General features: G+C 39.3%; 1 pseudogene; it reads right to left on the bottom strand.

Moving 5' to 3' along the window:
• Positions 1-6,110: 6,110 nt before the first annotated feature.
• The window catches only part of LOC110564559 (large ribosomal subunit protein eL18-like), a 176,337-nt pseudogene continuing 154,729 nt past the window's right edge, over positions 6,111-27,718 (bottom strand).

The following is a 27,718-nucleotide window of genomic DNA, read 5'->3' on the forward strand; positions in this document are numbered from 1 at the left end:
GACAGCATTTCTTTCCTCCAAGGAGCAGAGCTATGTGCAGAATTACACACACGTTTCCTTTTTCTGAAGGTTAAGCCAGTGAATGCACACAGAAAGCGTCCTTTCCCACACAGCTCTTCTGTTCTTTGCTCAGTGGAGTTCATTTCTGGATTTGGCTTTGTGCTTTATATCAGAATCGTACTAAGTTCTTTGTGATCGTCCTGCTTATTACAGTTCTTCCTCAACAGAGGGGGATGAATTGCATGCATATATATACACACACACATATATATGTATATATACATATATATATGCATATACATACATATATACATATATATACATATGTATATACATATACATCACAGTGGTATTGTTACATCACATGAGTATCATGACATCCCAATGGTTTTATGATTTCACAAAGATATTATGACATCACAATGTTATTATGACATCACATTAGTATTATGATAGCACAATGGTATTATCATTTCATCATGGTATTTTAATATCACAATGTTATTATGATATCACAACGCTATTATGAAATGAAAAAATTTAAGAAATATGAACTGAAGAAAATTGGGACCAGTGCTGGAGTGGAGGCTCAGAAGTTAATAACATTGGTTACTCTTACAGATATCCTTCTTCAACTTCCAGCAGCCACATTTTAGGTGGCTCACAACCATCTAAAATGAGTTCTGGTGCCATCATTCAGCATGCAGGCAGAACATTCTCTATATAATATATATAAAATAAATAAGTAAATAAATTGTCATATATATATATATTTTTTACTTACTCTGTGGACAGACATTCTCCTAATGTCTGGGGCAGTTTTCTCATATTCATAGAAGGGGAGGAAGACCTCACCTATCAGTGAACTAGGGGAGGGGCATGGGAGAAGAAGAGGGAGGAAAAGTGAGATTGGGAGGAGATGAGGGAAGGGGCCACAGCCAGTATACAAATTGAATAAGCTGTAATAAATGATAATAAAAATAAATAATTAATTAAAGATTAAAAAAGAAGTGAAGTTTTTACTCCTACTATAGGGCATTTGAAAAAATATTTGGGAACACTAGGATGGCAATAGTGCAATCTGTAACAGGATCACAGTACTTATGAACTGTGACAAAGAATTGTTCAAAACTGTCATCTTGATAAAATGGAAAAATCTGTATGCCTATGGAAGCTAAAAAAGAAGGAGGATCCTGGGTAAGATGATCAATGCTCACTCAGAAAGACAAATGGGCTAGACATCAGAAGAGGGAGAAAACAGAGAACAAAACATCACTTCTTAAGAAGCACTATTTTTGGAAACAACTTTATGATATAACAAGGTCTTAGAAAGGACAGAAGAGTCATTTAATTATCACAGGATGCATTTATTCCCATGGTTAACGTTTAATCATAACATAATTATTAAAACTGCACTAAGCAAGGAATACTGACGTGCATTCTTCGAAGGACCAGTGCAATGAAGCTTTAGACTGTAACATCAACAGTGTGGAGACAGCAGAAAGCAATCACGTTATGCTTGTGCTGTTTTAACCCTTGCTGGACTTTCAGACCACAAGAGAGTCATGATAAAAGGAATAAAATGAGAAATATAATCGGGAATTCTGGTGTGTGGGTCTAAGTGTCCCAGCACGACAGTGGTGCTGTTCCTGGGGTGACAGGCAGCTGGGAACAGATGGACCATTCTTTGGGAACATCATGAGTCCTTTTATTTTCTTAAGCTGAAACATATATAAAAATGAAATGTGATTTTGTTCACAATTACTCTGAGATAGCATATGGGAACTTTATGTTCCTGGCAAGTCCATTGTGGGAGCCTAGACTAGCAGCCCAAATAACCTACTGAGATTGCCCTGTGCACAGTTAGGTGATGGTAGAAGGGTCTGGTTACTCACTTCTTCAAAAGCTGGTAAAAGACATGCACATCTTCAAAAGCCACCTGACTGTGTAGGAGGGCCGAGTACAATTTCTTTGAATCACTTTTCTGACTCAATGATGTTTAGATTCAAAAGCAGCCTTGCAACATTTGCATGAGGAACAAGAAACTAGGCAGAAAACATCTTACTGGAAGCTTGTATTCCTGGCCTTCAGTTCCTAATTTTTCTGATTGAAGCTTTTGGCTATTACTGGTGCTTATTTTTCTTTCTTCAATTTCATTTCATTACTCCAATCTATTCTATTCACTGAGATTTTTATTTACACTCCAAATTTTATTTGACCATGATGTGTGTGTTAGAGAGAGAGAGACATACACAGAGAAAAACAGAGAGATACAAAGAGAAATATAAAGATGCATTTATACTGATTTACTTTCCCCTAAGAATATATTTAGAGGTGTTTTAAAATTTTCCCTCTCAGCTTCCCTTTCCCTCTTAGCTTTGTTGGAGACATTTAATCACAAGTTAGGGAATCCTTTCTTCTCTGTTCTTATGTGAAGAACAGAGAAGAACTGGTGAGAACTCCATGTCCATGGTTGGCTGGGGGATTTTTTTTTTTTTGGGGGGGGAGGTTTCTGCTTTGGAGGGATCTTTCACAGGAGCTCTTCTAAGATTTTAGTTAAGGTGAACAGTACAGGGATATTATTTACATCTCCCTCATCCACACAGTAATGTTTTATTACTTGGGTGTTGAGGCCATCCTCAGGCTAGCTACCATCATTCTGAGAACTAAGTGAAAAAAAAGAAAAAAAAAAGATGTGTCTGTAATAGTTACAGCGGATGTTTCAAAATCACCCCAGTTTTCATTATATTTTTTTTCTGCTTCAACAGTGATTCCCATTTCTGTTTTAGACTTTGTAGGCAACAAACCTTCAATACTCTGAGGGACAGAAGGTATAATCTCCTAATAGCATGAAAACTTAATGATTGTATTTCAGTCACAAATTATCCATTTATTTGCCGTGTGTGCTAATAATCTCCAAGCCTTTGGGGCTTGAAAGTGGTAAGCCATTCGTATTTAATTACTTTTTATAATTCACAAATTGCTAGCTGTCCACTACTAATCACACATTTCTCACTCTCAAGAATGAAGAATATTTTTGTCTCTTGTTCTTTTTTTTTTTTAAGGGTTAAGTCATTTTCTACTGCAAGTAGGCTTTTCTATAAATGGACATGAAAGTGGTGTGTGTGTGTGTGTGTATAAAGTCCAGAAGATTTATCCAGAAATCTCACTCTGACTTTCTTAAAGGGCAAGATATGAGCCAGTAAATAATAAATTCAAGGCCTCAGACTCTTATAAAAGTGAGAGAAACATCTGAACTGCAATCACCAGGGTAAATGCCCTAATGCAAGATAAGATGAAGACCTGAGAGAGACAGACTCCACTTTGAGCCTGCTACTGACATCCTAGGAATGTGAACCACCCATCAATCCGAAAGGTTTTCCAGTGAGAGTGAATAGTCCCTATGTTGTTTCAGACCAAAACAAATAATCTCACCTTAGTGAAGAGTCCCAGTGCCTGGAACAGTGAGCAAACCCAACACCATGCAGACAACCTCCCTGGTAGGTACAAGTATCGGATTTTGACTCTTGTTTTACTCTTCATACACATCCCTGGGGTATAAATGCTCCCAAAATTGGAGCAGAATGGTTAAGTGAGTACATAAACATGTTTCAAATGCTTATTTTGTACAATAGAAGCACCCCATGAATATGAATGACATGTGTAGGATCAATTGATCCCTTGGTCAGCTTCTTGTATGTATGTATTGAAGGTGTGTATTTTGGATTCAGGATAAGGTGCTGGTATATTATCTAGCCACAGTGGGAAGAGAATATAATGCCGAGTTTCAGTTGTTTAACATTTTTTAAAAATTATTTTATATATATATATATATATATATATATATATATATATATATATATATATTTGTTTAAAGATAGCGCAGCTCACTTACCCGATCTCAAGATCACAGTTGTCAGCGATTTCAAACCACATATTTTCTCCCTGTCGTATTAACCAGAGAAGCCGCAATTAAAGGAAGAAATCGTAGTGTGATATTTTTTTGTAGTTGGTTCCACATTGTCATAAATGACTCTCTACGAAAAGGGGGAAAAAAAAACCCAGTAGGTATAGAATGATGCTGGCCATGACAATTTGTACTGCTCTGTTAAGCCCTGGGACTCAAAGTGCCTGCCCTCAGGAACTGATATTGACCAAGGCATCTCATCGATTTCCAGTGTGTCAACCTATTCACAAGACAAGTTTCAACACACACACACACACACACACACACACAAAACAGGAAGCATTCTGTAAACTGAAAGCCAGAAATGTGCAGCTGATTTTGATAGTTCTGATATTAAGTTCTATTTAAGTGAAATTGTGATTCAGGAATGTTAAATGTGTTGTGAGAAGCTACAGACAAAATGGATTTTAGCAGGATCTTCCTTCTCATGGGTAGAAAATGTAACATAGAGGTATTTTATCTAAATTAATAAATAAATGGTCCAAGTGGCAATAATTAAATTTATCTATACATATGTATGACACACTTCAGGTATTTGGTGTTATACACTTTTGTGCAAGTTTTGTACATGAGCAAATGCACAGTCAAGGTAAAGATGCACACACATTTTATTTTTATTTTTTACTTTGCTAATACTCATCATTACCAGGAATCATTATTTTCAACAACTTCTAATAAGCTTATATAGCTGGAATCCCTCTTGTCTTGAAAAGTTCAGGGAGCTGCACTGAACATAAACAACTTCTAGCACTGGCTATCGTTTTCAACAGAAAAACATCCCAAGGAAACACATCATAGGAATTATAGGCCACAAACTGCACATACAGAAGAGTGTAACATTACTTAAAATTAAAAAAATAATTTCTAGCATCTTATTTCCCATAGTAGTTTAGTCAACTAATAGGTTCTTTTCACATGAACACGAACACAATAATGGCTTCAGTAGAATGATCTCGTGTGTGTATGTATGTATGTGTGTGTGTGTGTGTGTGAGAGAGAGAGAGAGAGAGAGAGAGAGAGAGAGTTTATGATCTCTGGATAAAGTTTAAGCAATTGTTGTTCTGTGTTACAGCAGCCCATTTAATCATTTCTTTAAAATATCTTCATGTCCAAAAAAATCATGTTTCTTAAGCATCCTAAGACTGATTTTACATTTAAATGCAATCCCTTCTGCTGACTGTAAAAAAAAAAAAAATCCATTGAGTAGAAGGTAGTTTTGTCCTCATTGTAAATTCAAAGCTGCAGAATTATGCCAAATACATGAATTAAAGTATTTATGCTAATGGAATATAATCCTGTAATACTTCTCACTTTCTCAGAAATGACGGTTACACTTGGTTTGTGTTTTACAAATGAAGCATGATCTGATCAGTGCTTGAAAAGGTGACCGGGCCGAAGTGCTGGCTACATACTGCAGCAGATACAGTTTTCAAATGGGTTCTGAGCCACGGATGCACAGAAGTGCCTGAATTATGTATCTTATAGATGATGAGTTGACCTGTGCAACTTCATTCACACAAACCTGTGTAAATTTTAGTTTGTGTTTTATTTTTCAAGTTTTATTGAAATATATATTGAATATATATATATATATATATATATATATATATATATATATATTCAAAACAGGGTTTCTACAGTTGTCCTGGAGCTCACTTTCTAGACAAAGCTGGACTTCAACTCAAGGAATGACCTGTCTCTGCCTCCCGAGTACTGGAATTAAAGCTGCCACACTCAGTTTAGAATTTATTTTTGTGTATTTATGTGAGTGTAGATGTGTGAGTATATTCCAAATGTCTGCAGGAGCCCACAGGGGCCAGGAGTTTGCTGCCTTAAAACTGAAGTTACTGGTAACTGATGTGGGTGCTGGGCACTGAACTTGGTTCTTCTGGAAAAACAGCAAGCACTCTGAAACTCTGAACCGTTCATGTCTCCTGGCCTTGGCTTTTAGTTTTATATTTAAAGAAATAGTTTAAGAGGCTCATGGGAATGCTTAGCGAGCAAAGTGCTAGTCTTGCAAGCGCAAGAACCTAAATTAGATCTCAGATTTATGTGTTAAAACCAGGACCGTTTGTCTCCACAGGTAATTCACACACCGGGTAGGCAGAGAGAAGGGTCTTTGAAGTTCACCCACCAATCAGCTTCACCCACTTGATGATCGTGAGACCACTGAGGAGCTCTGTGTCAGAGATGGTTTGAGGTTCTCTTTGCCTTTCTCAGCATTACGCCCAGGGTCATCCTCTCCACACAGGCATGTATGTGTACACAGACCTGTGCACACATAAGAACAAATGATTGACAAAACATTTCATCTTGTGGTAAATTTAGTTATATTAACCCCTCGTTCATATAACAGCTCTCCCAGGGTACAAATGATAAGTTATTTGGTTTGGTATGGTAATTTAATTGACAAGGGGGCCTAGCATGAAGATCGTGTTCTTTATACGTCATCAGTCATATCTTTCTATGCAAATTTAGTCTTGATAACCAAAACATTTGCCAAGCATCTGTTTATATACCTGGAAGAATATTTTTTCCCTTTGGTAAAGCTTTCCTATTTACCTTAAATATTTTATCTTAATTTGCAAACACAAGATACTATGTGAATATCTTTCCAAATGGAACTTGCAATGTGAATATTTGGACAATAAATCTAGGCCAGTAAGCACAAAGAGGGGTCTTTTGAAAAAAAAAAAAAAAAAAAAAGGTAGGTCAGAAGTCAGTGAGCATAAAGGATATTTGGATATTTTGAGATCTCTGATCTGACAGCAGCTCTGACTACTCACAACCAGCAGAAAATATCTACTGCTGCTGGCCTTCTGCTGCAGTGACACCACTCATTGGTCTCCGATTTGCAGTCATTTGACGGTAAGATGTGGACTTATCAACCTGTTAATTCTCCAGAATCACTTACCATCACATGGGGGGAGGGAGAGAGACTATCACACTGCATCCAAAACCATGTGTGTACGTATGCGCTGGCCTTGCTCCTGAGAGTATTGTACCATGTGTGCTATGCTACTCTCTGCTGGGACTGCATCCTCTTCAAGCGCTGTCTTACCTCAGGTCACTCTTACTCTAATGACAGAGCCTCACATCTGTGTAAAGGTGTTTCTTTTCTCCTTGTAGCTGATCACCCTGAAGGTCTATTTAAGTCCCTGGTTACCTACTAGGTTGATGGAGTTTCCTGCCATACTACCTACCAAGTTCAACTCCTTGTGGTCTCAACTCTCCCTCGTTCCAATGACTACTGACTGTGCACGAGTCTCTGTCTTTGAGAGCTGGGAAAGATGTTGAAACCGCATCCTCCTTCCTTAGAGAGATAAGATAAGAGGATTGTGAGTTTAAGACCAAGCTAGGCTATACAATGAAATGGTGGTTACAGACAGACAGACAGATAACATACTCTCCATTGTGAGTTTGTTTTCAGGGGAATCCAATGTAAACTCTTATAATTGTGACCCTACTCCCAAAAAAGTAACCGTATCATGAGAATCCAGACAAGGTACATCCATTAACAAGTTGGTGATAGGTTCTTTTCTAGAGAAATGATGATGATCTGGATAATTAAAAAACTTGAAATTTTACTAAGGCTGAACTAAACCAAGATGGGCAAGGCAGGGAATATATTGGCAGAGGCAATGTTTTAATGTTTGATAAACATAGGAGCAACATTACTGATAAAGACCAAATGGTTTAGTGCCATTGCTGGAACAATAAATGGATCAGAAAGGCAACAGAATTATCAGAACAACCACAGATCTGAAATAGACATGAAAGTATCAGGCTATATATTAAGGGGCTGCAGAAAACAGGTAAGATAGCAGGACACAGGGTACTATAGAACAAGAGCTTTAGGTACTAAGGCAGGAGGGGTCAGATATGAGCTGGGATGTCCTCATGCTCAGCACATAGTGGCTTGTCACTGAGCAGCGTGATGGATTTTTTTCACCCTTATGATATGGGAGGATCAAGCATATTTCACAATCCTCTTAAAAAGGAATCAATGCAAATGCACAGTACAGATCAGGGGGTGGGCCACCTCTCTCCCTCTCTCGCCTGGAGCTGTGATATATTCTGAACACATCTGGGCAATCCACTATGTCATTTCAGTTGCTTATCAGTGAGTAATCACTGTAAGCCGAAATGAGTGACTACAAACTGCCAAGCACATTGGAGATCTTAACAAATCAGTTATTCTTCGGAACAAAGGGGAGCAAATCAAAGAGAATGAGAAGAAAAACCTTCACTGTGTAAGCGATTTTTAAAAAGTGGTCCAGGTTTCTGGAGGGTATGGCCACATAACCTCCTAAACAAAGGGCTGATCATTCTATCTTAGGTGCATCCCTAAATCACTAGTCCAGTGTCTGCTGTCTTCTAGTTTTGGTGACAGTTGCACATTTTACAGCTATGAATCAAGTGATGCCACTTTTACTAAATAGTGTAAAGGGGTATTACTTTTGAGAAGGATTCAGATCAGGGAAGGGCCCTGATCTTCAGACAGAAAGGCAAGTATCCCTGCTGTCTGACCAATACAGACATTCACTGGAGATACACATTGTTGGGAAAAAAAAAACCAAAAACTTCTTTTGAATGTTTGGCAAGCCTAATAGGAAAACCTGTGAATCCTTGACTAATAGATCAGCTTTAACATAAGTTAATAATGACCTGAGTCTATTAAAAAAAAAAAAAAACTCCATATGTCAGGTCCAGTAGACACAGAGTCTGACTAAAGGACATAGAGTGAATGTTATTAGGATGTCCATCATGTGCCATTAGAGCCAACAAGTTAAATGTCCAACTGGCCAGTGGGGAATCCACCCTAATGAAATGACACACAGAAGCTGTGGTGCCATTCAGACGGCATAAAGCATAGATAGCCTCTAAACCATCTGTCACTGTGGATTCTTCCTCACCGCAGACCTAGGTCCCATTGGGCTTCCTTTTGACTAACCAGTGTGAGAGATGAAAGGCAGAGCTCTCTCCCTCTGCAGATGGGGACGTTCGGCATGGAGTATTGGCTAGCAAACACGCTGCTGAGCTAGAGCCCCAATCCAGAGGTTTTAGGAAAAACATCCTCCTAATAGACACTGTTCCATCCAATTTGCATAAAAATAATAACCCCAAATGGGATAATTCTCTGCTTCACGGAATTGGAGTGTAACTTGGCAGGCTAGTCCTTGGACCAGGAACGATCAGAATATTGGAGACAAAGAGGACTGTGGAGGAACTAAGTTGATGGACTTACTGAAGCGATCGAAGGTACAAAGCCCTTTGGACCCCACATTTATGCTCACTAAGGAGCATCGTGTGTGGAAAGACATGGAACACAGAAGTTGGCGTTAGTGAGCCATCTGACAGTCCTTACCGTCTGGGGCTGGCCGACCTAATCGTGATGCAGTGAACACGTTACCAGAGTGGTAGGGATGGAAACTCAGCACAACACAGTCTAGAAACATGAATTTTACCTCATGAAGGGCTGGTCTCTACGGCCTTGACATCAATGACTATGGAATTCCTGACATGGAATAAATCTATAGACTAATCATTCAATTTACTTATCTTTTGAGAGTTACTTGATGCAAGCAGAACCTCTGCATTTGAAAAGGAATGTGGTCCCTATTACCCCATGATGTCTGGGGATGTAAGATGTGGAGCAGTTAGAATTCATTCTCCCTGGCCTTTGGTAGGCCTGGCCTATCAATCAAGATCCATCATGATGTTACAAGGACAGTACTACACACTGTACTGGATGAAGCTCTGGATTAATCAAGAGACTCTGCTGAGTTGGTATGTAGAAAAAAGCGAATTTATTCCTCTAACAGAGATCAGATTTTACAGCCAGGGTACACTATTGGGCCTCCACAGCCTACTTCAATGCATTGTGTGATCCAAAGTGGAATTCAGGTGCACATCAGTGTCTGCAGTGAACTGTGTGATGTCAGACCCATGTTCCTACAGTTCAGGGATAACAGAGAGGATAGCGGTTCTTCATTCGCTCTATCACCCACCCACAGGGTAGCATATTTTTAAGCTTTAGTCAGATAGACTTCATGGGTTTGTTGTTGTTTTGCTGCAGCTGCTCCACCTGGCAACCACAGTAATTTTCCTGTTCTTTTTCTGTAGGGAAAGCCCTGCAAAAGTCACTTATAGTGCATCATGCTTCTTGGGAGAGTCAGCCAAGTTTTGGCAGGTAAATTGAGGGCAGGTAGAGGAGGTCCTTGCCTCACTGTCCACATGTCAGCAAGGAGTTTCTGGCTATAATCACAGCTCTTCATCTTTCTGCAGGAGCTAATCACACAATGACAGACCCTAATGCTTTCTTCCTGATGGTTGGAAACATACAATCTAGATCTGGGAATGCAGCCAGCAACACTGAAGCAGGTTTAGTTTTCCAAATAATGTGAGCTCAGTCACAGAAAGACAAACACACAAAGTCAAGCAAATGGTTTCACCAAATCACTACTAATAAAGTAATTGTGAACGCTCTTGTCACATTCCAGTAAAGAGAAAACGAAACGTTTGTGTTTCTGAATCAACTCCAGCACTAGAATGAACACATGAAAAAGCTTTCCATGGGTAATTTAACCCTTATGAGACCCAACATTGTAGTTACTGATGGCATCTCAGAGATATTATAGGATTGGGGTCAAGGAAGCAAAGATGATTCTTAAATTTTGGATGCTAGCAAAATAATTTATTATTTCTTACTTTGGGAATCATCACTAAGATATGAATATTAATTACTACAGGAAAGATCGTCTGAGACACATCCATGAAATCAGGAGAAAAAAGACTCCTGCTTTGGTCTTGACAATGAATATTTGAATAAAACTTCTACTGAGAGAATCTTGTGAATTTGTTAAGTGAAGACTTCTGCAGGACTAGAAAACACCGAGCCCACGGTTTGCTTCCCTAACTGCCATGCTTTAAATTGATGTCTCTGTCACTCTGCTTGCCACCATCAGTATTACAAAGAGAAATTTGTCACAAATGACTATACAAGGAAACTCACAGAGGCAAGGCTTCAGGTGTAGGTAATCTAAGGCTGAAAACTTGAGCTAGCTAACACAAGTGAAAACTGATCAATAATCTATGACAAAATCTGTGTCTATTTTATGTTTTTTTGCAGTGTAGTTTGTTGTTTTATTTTATTTTGTTTTTATTATTATTATTAATTGCACTTTATTCACTTTGTATCCCCCATAAGCCCCTCCCTCTTCCCCTCCCCTCCCGGTCCCATCCTCCTTCCCCCTTCTTCACTCATGCCCCTCCCCAAGTTCACTGATAGGGGAGGTTCTCCTCTCCTTTCTGATCTTAGACTATCAGTTCTCATCAGAAGTGGCTGCATTGTCTTCTTCTGTGGCCTGGTAAGGCTGCTTCCCCCTCAGGGGGAGGTGATCAAAGAGCAGGCCAATCAGATTATGTCAGAGGCAGTCCCTCTTCCCATTACTATGTAACCCACTTGGACACTAAACTGCCATGGACTACATTTGTGCAAGGGTTCTAGGTTATTTCCATGCCTGGTACTTGGTTGGAGTATGAGTCTCTGGGAAGTTCTCTGTTTTCAAGTTTTCTTGTTCTGTTGCTCTCCTTGTGTGGTTCCCGTCCTCTCCAGCTCTTACTATTTCCCACTTCTTACATAAGATTCAATGCACTCTGCCCAACAGTTGGCCATAAGTCTCAGCGTCTGCTTTGATACTCTGAAGGGCAGAGGCTTTTGGAGGCCCTCTGTGGCAGGTTCCTAGGTTGGACATCTTCTGATAGACATCAGAGGTTCGCCTTTCAGGATGGGGATTTAGCATTTTAGTCAGGGTCCTCTCTCTTGCTTAGTTTCTTTAGATGTACAGTTTTTAGTAGGTTTATCCTTTGTTATATGTTTATATGAGTGAGTATATACTGTGTGTGTCTTTCTGCTTCTGGGACAGCTCACTCAGCTGAAAATTAAAGGGAAGTTAAACCTTTACGTATAGGTAAGCTACATTAAAAATTAGGTGGAGTGTGTTTCTGTATGATTTCTTTTTCTACAATTGCTTAAGGAGAACCCATATTATTTATGAATTTTTAAAGGGTGCATCATTCTTAGCTTATACTTTTTATGGGTTTTCAAAATATACATATGAAGTTAATTTGAAATGATGTTAATAGTTTCAAGTATAAGTGAAATATTTTAATGATGGAAGGGCATTTTTGCAGACACCTTTATTTTGAGTAGAAAAATTAAAAAAAGTGAATTAATCTGTATTACTTGTTACTATTATTCAGATTTACAAAGAAATTAAATGTGTGTTTTAAAATCATATAGCTTAGAAACTCTATACAATCTTATCTGATTTTACTGGCTAAAGCCCCAAATGTCATTATTTCTATGCATCTTTAATTCACCTAACCTAAAACTTGAGCTACTACATTTTCATTTCTCTATTATAAAATTACTCAAGAATTAGTTTTCCATGTTCACTTTAAGGTCAGTGTCTGTCATAAATAGCACCACTGCTATTGCTCAAATAAAGGACACCTAATGTCACCAATGAAACACTGTATCATAGCCATAGGAAGCTTGACTTCTTGTTCTTATAAACTGGCAGAGCATTCTGTCCTTGTTTTGTGCCTTTTCCATTATAGCCCATCAATTATTAACACAAATGGATGATGACTATAAGCTTACCCAAAGGTGTTACTTTAAAATATCATCCTTTTATCTGTGATTCTAAAAAGGAATTAATCATACTACTTGATAAATTTCCATATAACTGTAAATTATAGTTTTGTACTTCTTTAAGATATAAAATCAATTTAAAGTAGCCTGGGAAAATAAGAGAAACTCCTGAAAAATAGTATTCAATATGGCACTATATTTTGCCTTTAGAGTAATGAGATACTTAAATATTACCACAAATTCAAATAGGTAGTCTATATCCCAATATTTTAATTATTACATATACATTATATACATGTATGCATACATACATACATATATACCATACATACCATACATACATACATACATACATACATATATGTAGGTCACTTATGGAAGCAGGAATAATTCAAAAACACCTGCATCAATGAAAAGCCTACCTTAGTAAGGGAGCTCAGCAAGCACAACATTCAGACAGCTTGACATGTCAGTCTTGTCCTTCTCCAGCAGTTTTATCACTTATGTAATGTTCTAGGGATGAGGTCATTGTGAACATTGTAAGTTTCAGAGACTTTTTGAGACTTGTGAATTTCTTTCCTGGAACTTTATTCTTTCGTCCTCCTCTTCTTCCTTCCTCCTCCTCCTCCTCTTCCTCCTCCTCTTTCTCCGCCTCTTCCTCCTCCTTCTTTTTCATCTTGGTTTTATTGAGACAGGGTTTTTTTTTTTTCTATGTAGATCTGTCTGTCTTGGACAAACTTTGCATTCCAGGCTGGCCTCGAACTCACAGAGACGGGCTTGCTGCTGCCTCCCCAAGTGCTGGAATAACAGGTGTGCACCACCATGACTAGCTTTTTTATTCTTTAAAAAAAAAAAAAAAAACAGTAATTTTTTGTGTGAATTTCACATCATGCATCCCAATCTCACTCATCTCTTCCTCTTCTTATACCCACCCTCTACCTTTGCAACTTCCCCACCAACAGAAAAAAAAATTGTTGTAGAAGCTGTAGTGTGTCACAGTATGTCTCTTTGTATAATTTGTCCCATTTCATAAACTTTTGTACACACTTTTTTGCTTGAAAGTGTGCAAGGCAATGACCTATTGGTCTGGTATGAGGCCTCTGTCTTCTGCTACTCTGTCGATACTGGAAACTTGCTGGGACCCTCTTGAATATACTGCTATTGCCCTGTGTCACTGAGACACTGAGGCTTTGGATCTGTTGGACCTGCCCTTTAATGCATTCCAGCAGTTAAAGAATGGAGTAGATGTTGGGGTGGGCCAATTCAAGGCCCTGTGTCTGGGCCTGAGCTGTATCTGAGTTGATCATCTGCAGACTCTCTCCTGTGCTCATGCTCTTAGGTGGTTCACCCACAACTCACGCAATGCACAGGCCTGCTCTTCTGAGTACTTCAGCTGGCCACAGGAGGGATAAACTCTCCTTCTTTCATACCTCCAGGGCCAGCTCTGGGATGCCCAGGTGACCAGTGGAGCCAGTTCTGCACAACCCTCAAACATCAACACATCCCTGAGAGGCAGCCCAGACTAGGGATGTTCACCTGGCCCTTGCTGGTAGCAGACCTCAGCTGCTGCAGGGCCACAGACCCAGAAGTAGCTCCAGGCCAGGACCCCACCATGGTCCCAGGTGATGTCACCAGCTACTCACATCAAGCTTTCCCTTACTACCCTTGAGTCTCCAGCTCAGCTAGTCTTCATTGTGCTTGCATCCTCCTGTTTCTCTTTCTCTTCTATTTGTCCAATTACTTGTGCATCTTAGTAGTGCCTGAGGTCTCAGTTTTTTTTTTTTTAGGTTATTTCCTGAGTGGTTTCAGAAGTGCTATGACTTGCTTGTGTATTATGGCACTGGACAAGAGTCATCTTGGCATGGTCCGGCCCCAAGGCCTGTAGGGTATGGGGCAGGTGGTCATCTCAGGTTAGCTCCCTGTCTTGGCCCCATGGGGCTGGTCTGGTGGTCTTCTTGGGGTTGCAAGGGTTGTCTGTCTCATGCTCAGGAAGCATGGTGCCCGGCTCAGTGCCAGACATGGTCCCAATGGGGTTTTTCTGGTCTTGGGCTCATTCATCACCCTGGGGAGACCATCCAGGCCTGGGTGGCACCAGAATAGTGGTCTTCTCCGGTTTGTTTTTGTCAGGGAAGTGTTAGGCTACTAATCATTCGGGTGGTCACAGGTCAAAATGCTAAGGTTAGCCCATGTACTTACATACTTGTGACACAGAAGGAATGCTTGCAGCACCTCTAGCTACAGCTCCTTCCTGAGCCTTAAGGAGCCTGTCTTCATGTTGAAAACATTTCCATGTAGAGACGATTGCCACACAGCACTGTAGAGGCTAAATACTTCCTTCCAGACATACAATATGGCTTTCTTTATAATCCCTGTGCCCTGTGAGATTAAACTGTCCAGAAGGACTTCAGCAGTGTCCTTGTCTTCTGACTTGAAGGAATGACACGGACAGCAGTCAGGGAGGCAGGAAATCTATCTCCTTAACGGCTTGTCCTCTGGCTAGGCCTCTGCTCCTGCCAGCAGGACACATGTCTGGAACCCGAGTGTTACCATCGCACCTGTCTAGGTCGCCAGCTTTCCTACCACAGCTAGGAGAAGGCTTGCGCTTTGTGCTGTTAGTGGTGGTTTACCAACACAGTGATGTACGGAATTTTAGGGAGTGAATGCAGGGAGGCCGGGGATCTGGCACAGGTCCCCCGTGCTTAAGAAGTAAGCACTTTGCTGACAAAGCACTTTCTGAAGCCGCTTGGAGTCTTACTTAATACATTTGATAAGGAACTTAATCTAAATGAGTGAGAAACTCGAGGGAGGTCATGTAGTACCCTGGGGACTTGCTTCCTTGTTTCCATTAAAGATCTTTAACATGAAGCAATATTGTTCATAATAAGGTCAGGGATTTCTAAGCTTTAAACAAAAAATATTATGTTTTCTCTAAAATCTCCAGGGATCAGGCCTACCCCAGTAACTGTTTACTAGCCTGAGGGAGTCTGGTTTATTTGTTTTACATTGCTCCTGACAATAAATACTGAGGCCTTAATAGAATAAAAGGCTGAAAGTGTTGAGTGGCATTGCAGATCTCCGGTCAAGTTTTTCTTGTCTGTGTCTATCTTCACCCAAAACCACACTCCCGCAGCCCATATTAATGGGTCTCATTGACAGATTCCTTCTAAGAAAGACAAACAAAAAATGAAAACAAACACCAGTAAAGTAACTAAAAGTCTGTTAGCTAAACTTTTCACTCTTGAACGGATCAATAAACTCCCCAGCCTTCAGAGTAACTGCTGCTAATAACAATGCACACCTGTTTATCATCACATAATCAATACAGTAAGCACATGGCCGACACGTCTGTTTCTGCTGATTTCTTTCCCCTCAGATTTCACCATAGCTCTCATTTCTGGGAGCTCAGGTATTGATCTTTCTCTCATAGCTCACTTTCCCAGTATTTGAGTGGACATAAGTTCAGGAGAAATGCTGGAAAACCACTTACAGTGGGTAAAGGACACATATACACACACAGAGTGACACACAGAAACACACACACATATACACATTTATAAACACACAAATACCCAGCCATCCACATGTACACACCCACACACACACACAAACACACACACACATACACACGCGCGCACACAGACACACACACATGCGCGCACACAGCCACACACAGCCACACAAATTCACATTTGTAAGTATTTCTCTATCTGGCATAAAATGGACTACTTAAAATTAGAAATATAATATTTTTAGGAACACTCTCCTTTTCATTATTGAAAATATGAACAAATGACTTCCTAGCCTTGTCACCTGCAGCAGCATAAAGAGGAAGAAGTGTTCAATCTCTGGAGTCTTCCTAAGGGAAAAGAGTAACCTGCATGAATAGACCTGTCACTATGCTGTTATTCTGTGCCTTGAATAGCACCTACTGTCTTCTAACTCTTGGTTAGAAGATATCTCTCTGGTGAAAGGGTAAATTGAGGCACTTGTTGTCTAAGGAGCTTGTCCTGTAGCAATAATTCAATTTAAAATCTAAACTGATATTTCTAAACTGGCCCTATGACATCACTGAAATACCAGCTTTCCATGCAGCAATCAGGATCTCATTATTTTTGGCTTTCTTGGAAGAATGGACTTCATTTTTAAGCCCTAACAATGTTGACATTAATTAAATTATATTGCTTTAGTTTTTAAGTAAACTAAAACAGGACAGGTATAATTATCAGTAGAGAAATTAAAAATTAAAGGAATGTGTGGAAGGCAAATAGCCTCCAAAAGTTCCTGAGATACACTAGCTCTGTAATTGTCTTCACTCCTAAATTGACAAAGAAAAGCACCCAGTCATATTCTGTAACTCTGACCCAGTAAAATACCTGGACAAACATAAGTCTAAGCTTCTCCAACAAGAGTGTACATTAGCTCTTTGCGATGGATCACAACTTCAAAGACGACCTTTGCTAAAGAGTTCACAGTAGCCACTTGCAATTACAAGCACAGCCCCCTTTAGCATTAAAGTGTCCCTAGCTCTTCCTTCACGGCAGAGGGACAGTAACTAAACACTTAGAACGCTTTGGATGGCTAGCTGGACACAACATATACACTCTGGGATGTTCAAGTGTGCTTCATAATGATCTGAGTGTACACTCGCAGCCATGGTTGGATCTATTCTTTTTTACCACTGTGCATATACTGAGTCCCATGATATTATTGTAACATCAACTAGATTTTGGATGCTTACCAACGAGCCATGTCCTAAAGCTTCATAACTGTCTTCCTGGGTTATACATGCCAATAGGGATATAATGTGGCTGGTATATAGTCTCCCCAGTTAGGAAATAGAGAAAATAACATGGGGTTTGGCCTGCTCTTTATTTAAAAAAAAATCTCCCCAGGCTACCAAGGGATATGTTAATTGAGTTCTCCTGGCAAGTGACTGTGAGGTCACTGCAGCTGTGACTCCAGCATGTACTGTCCCAGCTCACAGCGTTGGTTGGCTGGGCATGCAGAATCCAAGAGCAATGACATCATAGACTCTCCCACAAGCATGTCAAAGGAATGAAATGAGAGGCCAGCTGCTATGGCATCGAGATAGAGCCACAGAAAACAGCTCTGATCGCACCTGCATCAGTCTATCGGGTGAAAATGAGGCTGTGGTGTAGAGCAGGCTGGTGGGGCTGGCAGTGGTGTGTAGCTCCTGCAGAGTGATGCTTCATACAGTGTGCAAAGCATGCACAACAGCAGGGATGATGAGTGACTGATAACAAAGCCACAGGGGTAAGATCTCTCCAAGCCTTTGTGAGCCTGTATTCCAGCGCCGTTTGCCCTGGGCCAACTACTCCTCATTGTTTTCCTATCTTTTCCTGTCTTTATAAATAGATATGTTTTGCCTATATAGGTCCAATCATTTTGTTTTGGAAGCATGTAAAATTATTTTTATTAAATTGCAAGGCTTCACAGTTGTGTTGGTCTTGCATGTTTCCACAATGCTGGTTAGATAATGGACAGTGTAGGGAATGAAATACATTGTTTACATTGTTTGCTCATTAGGAACCTTTAGTTACCAGTGCATACAGGCACCTACGGATGCTTAATTTCTCCCAGAGCCCAGCTTCGTGTGTCTAAAGCCTCATCCAAGGGTGGTGTTTGGTCTGGAGGTGATAGGTTTAACAAGGCATGGAGTTACAGGTAAGGTCTTTGTGTCCTTAAGGGTGGCGGCACCTGTAACACACGGAGCATTTAGGGAAGTCCTTTAGTCATTAAGTGTGCTGGTGTGTGACACTCCTGCCCCCATTTTTTTTTATTTGTCTCCTGGTCATTTGGCTGTCTATGCTACATTTGTGTCTATGTCTCTGTGTGTATGTATTTTGCCACAATCTCCTGCTGTGATTTTTTATGCTGCCAAAAACTGATACCCACAGGCTGGAAATGCCCAAACATCAAATTCCTTCTCTTTGTACCCGAAGTATTTTCTTTCAGTGACATAAAGCTGTCGGACATACTAAATAACATTATGCAGCAACAAATGTCTGTGTTTTCCACATCCTACAAAGGCAACAAACATCTCTGATGTCACTGACACAAGCCTCTTGATGTTGCTCCCAAAACTGGTCTCCAATCACTCTGGATCCTTGTCACCCTACTGGGGACTATACATTTATTATATGATTCTACCCCTGGTTCTGAAAAGAGATTTTACCCAGAGCCAATGTGAATCTTTAAAAACAGAAACCTGGACAGAGGAAATGAGTGTTGCTTGTACATAGAATCTGTGAGGCACGAACCTGACCATCACTGAATGACTGGAGTCCACTGTGCAGGGGTCTCTGTTGTAAGTACAAAAATGAAGCTAATAGAAAGGTGCTACAAAGCTGAGGGCACGATCAGCATCCTGGAAGCACCTAGACCTATTGTATCACATCGCTTATGTTCACTAACACGAACTTCTGATGGTTTTAGGGATGGGAACAAATGATGTCCTTCTTGGAACTGAATTTCCATAATTTAAACCTCAAAAAAAATCAAATATATATATTTTTTGTTTTTTTAATATATATTGTTTTATGTATTACAATTCACTCACTTTGTATGCCAGCTGTAGCCCCCATCATCATTCCCTGTTCCCTCCCAAACCCACACTCTTTCCCTCCCTCATCTCCTCCCATGTCCCTTCCCCAGTCCACTGAGAAGGAGGTCCTCTTCTCCTTCTGTCTGACCCTAGCCTATCAGGTTTCACCAGGACTGGCTGCATTGTCTTCCTCTGTGGCCTGGTAAGGCTGTTCCCCTGTCGGGGAGGTGAACAAAGAACCAACCATTGAGTTCAAGTCAGAGACAGTCCCTGTTCCATTATTAGTGTGCCCATTTGGAGACTGAGCTGCCACTGGCTACATCTGAGCAGGGGTTCCAGGTTTTCTCCATGAATGGTCCTTGGTTGTAGTATCAGCCTCAGAAAAGACTGCTAAGCCCAGATTTTTTGGTTCTGTTGTTCTCCTTGTGGATCTCCAGAACCTTTGTAACTTACCTTTTATATACTATGGGAATGCAATATTTACATTTTATATTTGAGATGCCTTCTTTCCATTTGAGGCAGTTTCTTAAATATTTAGGTGACAACTTTCATGCATCTATTTAACAGTTACTACTTGAATTTGGAGGGACACACACAAATTCCATGTATGCATTCATACATGGAATGTATACACATAAAGACATATGCATGTGGAAAACACATACATATGAATGTGATACACACAGACATATGGAACACTATGTGTGTGTGGTGGGGGAAGAGAGAGAGAGAGAGACAGAGACAGAGACTACTAACATATTTGCTTTATATTCCAGGTTTCCAAATTTAGCTATAGTACTTTAAGGTAGTTTTTAAAATTCTCTCAAAGTGTTTTTCTTTTTCATAAGGTCAGCAGAAAACTCACAAGTGAGTTAGAGCCTGTAGGTACAGTAAGACTATCAAATATTGTTCTGTCCATAAAGAGTAACAGTTTACCAAGGAAATTATTTCTTCCTTTTTTTTTTCATAAGGCTGCCTGTATGAAGACATGCTTTGCTGTGAATGTAGCACAGAAAGCAATGACCATGTTGGTCACTGCCAGGGAAAATCAGGCTAACACTTACAAACATAGTGTTAAAGGGAGTGTTCCCTTACTTTATTTTATCCTAATTCCTGGGCCTTTGCAAATGAATAGCCGTGAGGCTGCCAATCAGGTCAGTGGCCTCAGGTTTTCTTCCTGTTTGCATCTGGTAGTTTTTAATACTATTATTTCATTTTAAAACCAAGCAGCAAATGTGTGCTTCGTGCACAGTACTTACATTGTTCATGTCTTCTTTCTTTGTGTGCTCTTAGGCTGTGTTCACATTTTCCACATAATTCATTAATGCAATAATAAAATCAAATTACTTTAGGAGAATGTAAAGGAAGTTGCAGGGTAGTCTCTGGACAAAACACTCAATCTATTTGGAAAGGGGCACGGTGGAGATGAGGGAGGAAGGGAGGGACTGGGAGGGAATGAGGGATCGGGACATGGCTGGGATACAGAGTTAATAAAATGTAACTGATAAAAAAAAATAAAAAAAGAATATTTTAAGAAAAAAATATTTGATATCAAAAATATAAGTTTATGCTAACTATCCAGCCTGAAACTTAAGCCAACACATTCCTGTTTTGCTTCTGGCAATACTGAAAGAGCTTTCCTATCAAGATATAAATGATTGTAGAATAAGCAGTGTCCCTTTAGTTATTTGATGAGGGAAAGTCTTGTCTGTGAAAGATACACCTCTGTGCTGACAAAATAGGCAACTGCCATAGGGCAAGTTGGTTGCTGAGAATTGCTTCAAGACACTTGCTGACCGTGCCTGCTTCTCAAATCCTTGGTGGGATAAACTAAGCAATTCTGAACAAAACTCTGCCTTGCAACATGCTTCTCAAGAACACCCAAAGCAGGCTCTGGTATTTCATAAACAGCTCACATAATGTTGACCCCTCAAACAATGCTGAGAAGAAAATTACCTTGGAATGCAGAAAATGTAATGTGCCTGTGTTGTTTGGTTGGCTAATGGACTGGCTGGACTAGCTCCATTATGGGTTGGACCCAGTCTTAGAACACATATCCGCTACCTCTTTAGAGTCTAAACTTCAGCCAGAACACACAGAATAAACTTAGTCTTATATTGCCACAAACAGGAGGAAGCAAAGTAGAGGTGAGTGAAGTCATAATTCATTGTTCTGCTCGGACAAAAATTTTTCAGCCAAATCCATGATTTCTTGTACTCCATCAATTGGAACCTAGTAGCTGAAGTAAATAATTTGCCTATTGCAGGTGGTGGGAGAAGAGTCAGTGTTAACTCACAGATACAGGGAGAAGGTATAACTTATTTCCATCACCCACTTATCTACTCCTGAGAAATAAAAGAATAAGGGTAGAATGCACTCAGAGGATAAAAGAAATCAATTCAAGAATGTAATGAAGTCAACAGAATGAAAGTAAAGCAATTATGGGTTCCAGGAGAGAGTGTTTCTTAGGTTCTGGGGACCAAGTAATCAAGAAGGAAGGAGCTTAGCTGCAGTAGTTACCCAGATTGAACTGTATGGTCAATAGAAAGTGCCATAAGGAAAGTGGAAAACCAAATATCTTGTTCAGTCTTATACCAGTGAGGTGTGCATAAAGATGAAAAATAGTATACTTTCCTGACATGAAGAAGGAGACCATAAAGTCCAACTTTCTAAAATCTTTCACCACTAAATTATGAATAATAATTAATAATTATTAATAATTAATAATAACCTTAAAACCAAACTTGTCTGTATTCTTTTATAGTTCTGTGTATTAACTAAATGTTTCCCCACATAACCATTGTCATCAACAATTCTAATCACAACTGAATTGGTTTTGCTGTTACTGTTTCTGTGGTTTCTGACCGGAATGCCAATAGTTTATACGGAGAGCTTAGTTTTAAAGAACTGTTAGTTTGAGACAGGTAAAAAAAAAAAAAAATGACTTATTTATTGACAAATGAATTTTTTTGTATGTCTTCCAGAAATAAACAAATTTCTCACCCACAATGTCTTGCTTTATTGAAAGGTGAGAGTAGAAACCTGAGTTCAGGAGAATTTCACAAGTAACTTCCTTTACTCTGTGTATCTGCCAGGCTAACTGGATTGTTGGGACCAGACCGTAAATATAGAGACCTGTGCCTTCCTGGAGGGAATAGGAAGAGGCTGGCCGGTACTACACAAATGCCCCTTCTGTGCTTTATGCAACCTACTTCCCTCACTCTGTCTGACCACAAAAGCCTGAATGGAGTCTGTGCACCCGAAACTGTGACTTCTCATGCTAAGCTCTGTATCTTAACAATTACTGCTTCTGCTGAGGGCTTCTTGTTCATTGTTGACGCTGGACATGAGGGAACGAAACCCATCCAGCCTGCTGCCCCATGTAGTTCTTCTCTGTGTAAGTGTGGTCTAATAGCCAACATACCCTTAACAGAAATTATTCCTACTAAGAAGCAATCCATCACCGAGGGTTCAACCCTCGGTGATGATACTCTCAAAGTGAATGGAAGAGCTGCTGTTTGGAATACAATGGTGATTCAGTAAAGGATAGAACTAAGGCAGAGTCAAAAGTTGGAAGCCAGCCTTTGAAGAACCATGGAGTAAACATGACTGAGTAAATTATGTATTAAAATACAGTTTTAAGGGCCCAGGCCTAAATAAGTGAATTCAATTATTTACGGTATGGTAATTCGCTTTCAAATAGCAGTTTCCTTTTCTTGCTTTATCTATACTTCTATCAGGAGGCATTATATTAAGATGTATAACAGCATGAAAAATATTGTCTTCTTATGAAGCAAATGATATGGAAATACTGGTGAAGAGAGAGCTTTATTTAGGGAAAATTATACATTAACTTACAAGCTAGCTCTCTGGTGTAAATTATATGCTAATACGTAATATAGCAGAGATAAAATTTTTTGGAATGATAAGGGATAATGTACAATATATGGCATGCAACCCAGGTGGTCACTAAACTCTTGTCAGATATAAGCCTTAGCTGTTTCTTCTGCTGTCTCCACTGACTGGTTTTGTGTCTCAATATCCAAATCAATCGGGGCTCAAGGAGAATCCAGAGAACACAAAATCAAAACCGGAATAGAATCAAATAAGGCTTTCCCAGTATTAAAAAGGATCTGGATAGCTAAGAGAGTAAAATATTTATCAATATGCCTAAAAGTAATGGGAGACTGAGAATGACAACTTTGAGTATGTGCCCTTTGCTTGTCAATCATAAATACAGGCAGCTAATGGGAATCAATGCACTGGAATAAACAAAGAGGTTATTTTTTAGAAATCATGACTTGCTAAGGAAAGTATAGTGAAGATACTTGAAGGGTAGGTTCTGAAGGATGGTAGAGCTAGATGAGCTCATGAATGGCAAGGGACTCAGGGATAAGCTGGGAAGCCTACCAGAGAAACACACAGATTTTACGATATCACAACCAAGGAATGGAGATTAAAACAGATTTCAAAATGTGACAGAGTGACTCAACTATATAGGAGGAACACATTTCATATATTTAATGAATCCTTCACGCAGGGATTAGTTGGAAAGACATAATTCAAAGAAACTCAGGAGAGAGAAAGTTATTTATATTGACTGAAAAAAGATTATTAGAACAGCATTGCTAAAGCTGCTCAGTGATGGTCTGTATTTTACAGATTGAAAAACTATAACTTTTTGGTATGAGTTTGGGCAAGCATTGATCTTTGTATTTATCGTTTGTACCTTTACATGTTAGGATAAGTGTTGTGTCTTGAATGAGAATGGCTGCTATAGACTCATGTATTTGAATGTTTATTCACCAGGGAGTGGGACTCTTTCAAAGCATTAGAGGTATTAGGAGGTGTTGCCTTGTTGGAAGGAGTGTGTCACTGGGGCTGGGCTTTGAGGTTTTAAAACTCATGCTAGGCTCAGTCTGTCTGTCTGTCGTCTTTCCTTCCCCTGCCCGCAGATCAGGCTGTAATTCTAAGGTACTGCTCCATGACCATTTTCACTGCCATGCTTCTCTGCATAATGAACTAAACTTCTAAAACTTTAAACAGGCCTCCAATTAATCCCTTCTTTTACAAGAGTTACCTTGGTCATGGTGTCTCTTCACAGCAGCAAAACAGTGGATAAGACAATCACCTTCTACAGAATTATCAAATATATCATTGTGAGCAAATGCTAAGTCAAAGAAAGTTAAACATTTCCAGAGAATCAATTTGATCTTTAAATATTATGCTACTAGACTCACATAGCAACATAGATAGATCCAAGATAGACTTCAGAACAAAGGTACTTTGGCTCATCTATCAATATTTTAGAGTTTTTCTATTTTTAGTAATCTGTTGCAAGCACGAAGACAAAATTAACATTGAAATGCTGCCTAATATAAAACATATGCTCACTACAGATAAAGCTCTGACAATGTTTACAAGCAGTAGCACTGTGAAGTTTTTAAACTTTAGCATGTTGGATGGCAGCACTTATTCAGGGTCCTGAGGTGCTTAGGCATCTTCAAAATATCCCCATGTTGTAAGACGGTTTGAAATTCTGAAGCTAGATAAGTCACTTAAAGGCAAGATTTACATTTTCTTATCATTTATTATTTTCAATTTTCCACTAAGAACATGTGCTTTTACTTTAATATCTTCTTCATGACATCATAAAATGGAAAAAGCATTTTCCCATAAGAATACAAAGCACAGCAGAGCCACAGTGCAGGATTTATTGCCTTCAATGAATGTACTGACTACCTTAATAGAATCATCATCACACATTTAATGCATCTTGTGAGCCTCAACCAAAATACCTTACACCCGGAAGAGTGCTTTCTTTGTGTGAAGCATAGAGAAGATATTCAAAATAAAAAAAAATGTGTCTTTTATGAAAAGACACATGCATAAGGATGGGAAGGGTGATGGCTGAAACTTTCTCAAATTTCATATTTCATGTAAAAAATATGGCAGTTTTTTCAAATCAAGTGTATGGAAATTTAATAAATATAATGCCATAATAAGTCACTGATAAAAGGAATAACATTCAACCTTACACATAACTAACTTATGCGTTTAAATGCTAGAAAAAGAATTGCTTGCAATTTTCTAAGTAATGTGTAAAACAATCAAGGTAACCGATTATAAGACATGGTTGTTTAGTCTTTGTTTATTGGTTCAAGAAGCAGGTGCTGGGAGATGGCTCAGTGGGTAAAGCACTTGTGGTTCAGCTATTACAGTTGGAATTCAGAAGGCCAAATCATCAGTGAAAGTTGAGTGTGAGTGATGGCCACCTGTAATCCCGAGTGAGGGGCATATAGATGGAGGACCAGGACAAGCTGGCTACCTAGATCACCTAGACAGGCAAGTTCAGGGTTCAGCAAGAGACCCTTCCTCACCAATCAAAATTCAAGAATCTACATTTATTTCCCAGTTTGGTGCCCTAGAAAGGCAGAGTTACCTAATATTCAACCAAAGAAAGGAACACAAAAGAAAGACACACGTGCTTCATTGTGCATATGAAACAGGAAATGATGTTCTCTGAATCCAACATGGAATTATATCAGTTAATTTCCAATCAAATAAAAGCTGCAGATTTATTTTTTCCATGGTTTTAATATAGATCCCCACCACATTCTAGTCTAGTGTTGAAGCAAACTGCTAGCTGCTGAGCTGTTTCCACTATCTTCAGATTGCAATCTGTCTGCATATCAGAGCGGCGTGCTCACAGATGCCTGAACCACCAAAGAGTGTAAAACACTTTGTTATGTTTTAATAATATGGATAGTGAATAGCTGGATGATAACACATTTTCATATTATAGCTTAACAGTGTATTTTTTTAAGGAAGAAAAAGAGATGGCTGGTCTCACTAAAAGTTATAACAAAGAAGATAGAGCTGCTGTAGCCTTCTTTTGGTTTGCTGTTACATGGTAATTAAATACTGTGTGCCAAAGATTTGTTTCTGTGTTTGAAAAATTGATCAAGGCATACCAGGCAAAAATGATTTGATACACTGCAGGGGAAAGCCCCCCCCCCACACTGTTCAAACATGGAGGCTACAAGCCAGGCTGCCTGAGTTCCTATTTTAAGACTCACTATGTCTATGACTTGTATGAGGTGCTTCATCTGTCTTTGTCACAGTCTCCTTACATGACAAATAGGATTTTAAAAAAATACAAAAATAATGTATACATATGAAGTATCTAGAAAAGTCCACACCGTTTTGTACCACTCATCAAATGTTATCCATTTTTATGTATGTATTCCATTTTGATAGCAGAATAGAAATACATCTAGGAATCAAGAATTTAGTCATCAGTCTTAGCATGACCACATTTGTGCAATATTGGCTTTTCTCAGGTTTCTATGGACTCATTTTGGAGGATGAAATATTTATAATTCATATTCCAATCACTGTCAGCCTTCTGGCAGTATCCATTCTGACTGACAGAAACGGAGTTGTGCTATGCATTTTTGATATGTTGTGATACCATGTGGAATGAACTCCATTGCTGGGGGTTGTTTCCATGTGCGCACACTCCCATGACTGTGATGCCATCATCCTGGAAGCACTTTCTCTCTGAGAGAAGATTTTCTGTCCAGAGTAACTGATATTTGGTGAATCCGGGAGTGGGAGCAGTAGGGGAACTAGAAGCTTGGTAGAGGCAACGTCAGTTGATTCATCATCGCTCAAGGAAGCCAGCATCTCTGGGAATAGGAGTTAATTAAATGCCCCACATAAGGCAAACTAACACATCACTTCTGCACTCTATACTTGTGGATATTTATTTAGTTACATGTGCACGCATACACACACACACACACACACACACACACACACCAGTACACACCAGACAGCTCTTTGTAATGATCCTGTAGAGAAAGGTCAGTTTCTTCCCACCTTAAAATATTGTTGTCAGAAACAAACACAATTTACTGTCTCTTCTTTTCCTGCCTTCACTCAATTTAGGCAGTGGACACTATTTATGGGTGTAACAAACAAGAGATGAGGTAGAATAAATATTGGAGGTTGGGCCAATTTTAAAGGCAAATCGCCTTTGAGTCTAACAACTTAAAATAAGTGATAAAGAACTACTTTTTCAAATTCATTAAACCATGCACTCAAGTCCCATTATTAAAATTTAAATTTTCTAATAATTGTGGGCCGGAACCATACACAATGGAGATGTGTATTACAGGACTTTTGACACCAGAAAAGCAAGCTGCATACAACAATGTACAGGGACAGACCTTTGGGAAGTCATAATTCACAAAGGCCAAGGTCTTCCACATAAAAATTATATTAGAATGTAATTTCACAGGAAAGTCATGAGATGCTAAAGTAACTTTTATTTACTTAATTTAATTGCTGTCTTGGAGGCTTGTTGCCTTTGTCTGCTAACTTAGGCCTACTCCTCCTGGAAGCTTCTAGCCTTCGTACAATATAATCTAGGCCTAGAATGTTTTTAAGCCTCTGAGACTTACTGCTGAATAAGCTCATCCTTTCTAGCTCTTTCTGAACTCTGCCTGATTTGACTCAAACC

The sequence above is a fragment of the Meriones unguiculatus genome, chromosome 16, assembly GCF_030254825.1.
Source record: "Meriones unguiculatus strain TT.TT164.6M chromosome 16, Bangor_MerUng_6.1, whole genome shotgun sequence".
NCBI classification, from domain to species: domain Eukaryota; kingdom Metazoa; phylum Chordata; class Mammalia; order Rodentia; family Muridae; genus Meriones; species Meriones unguiculatus.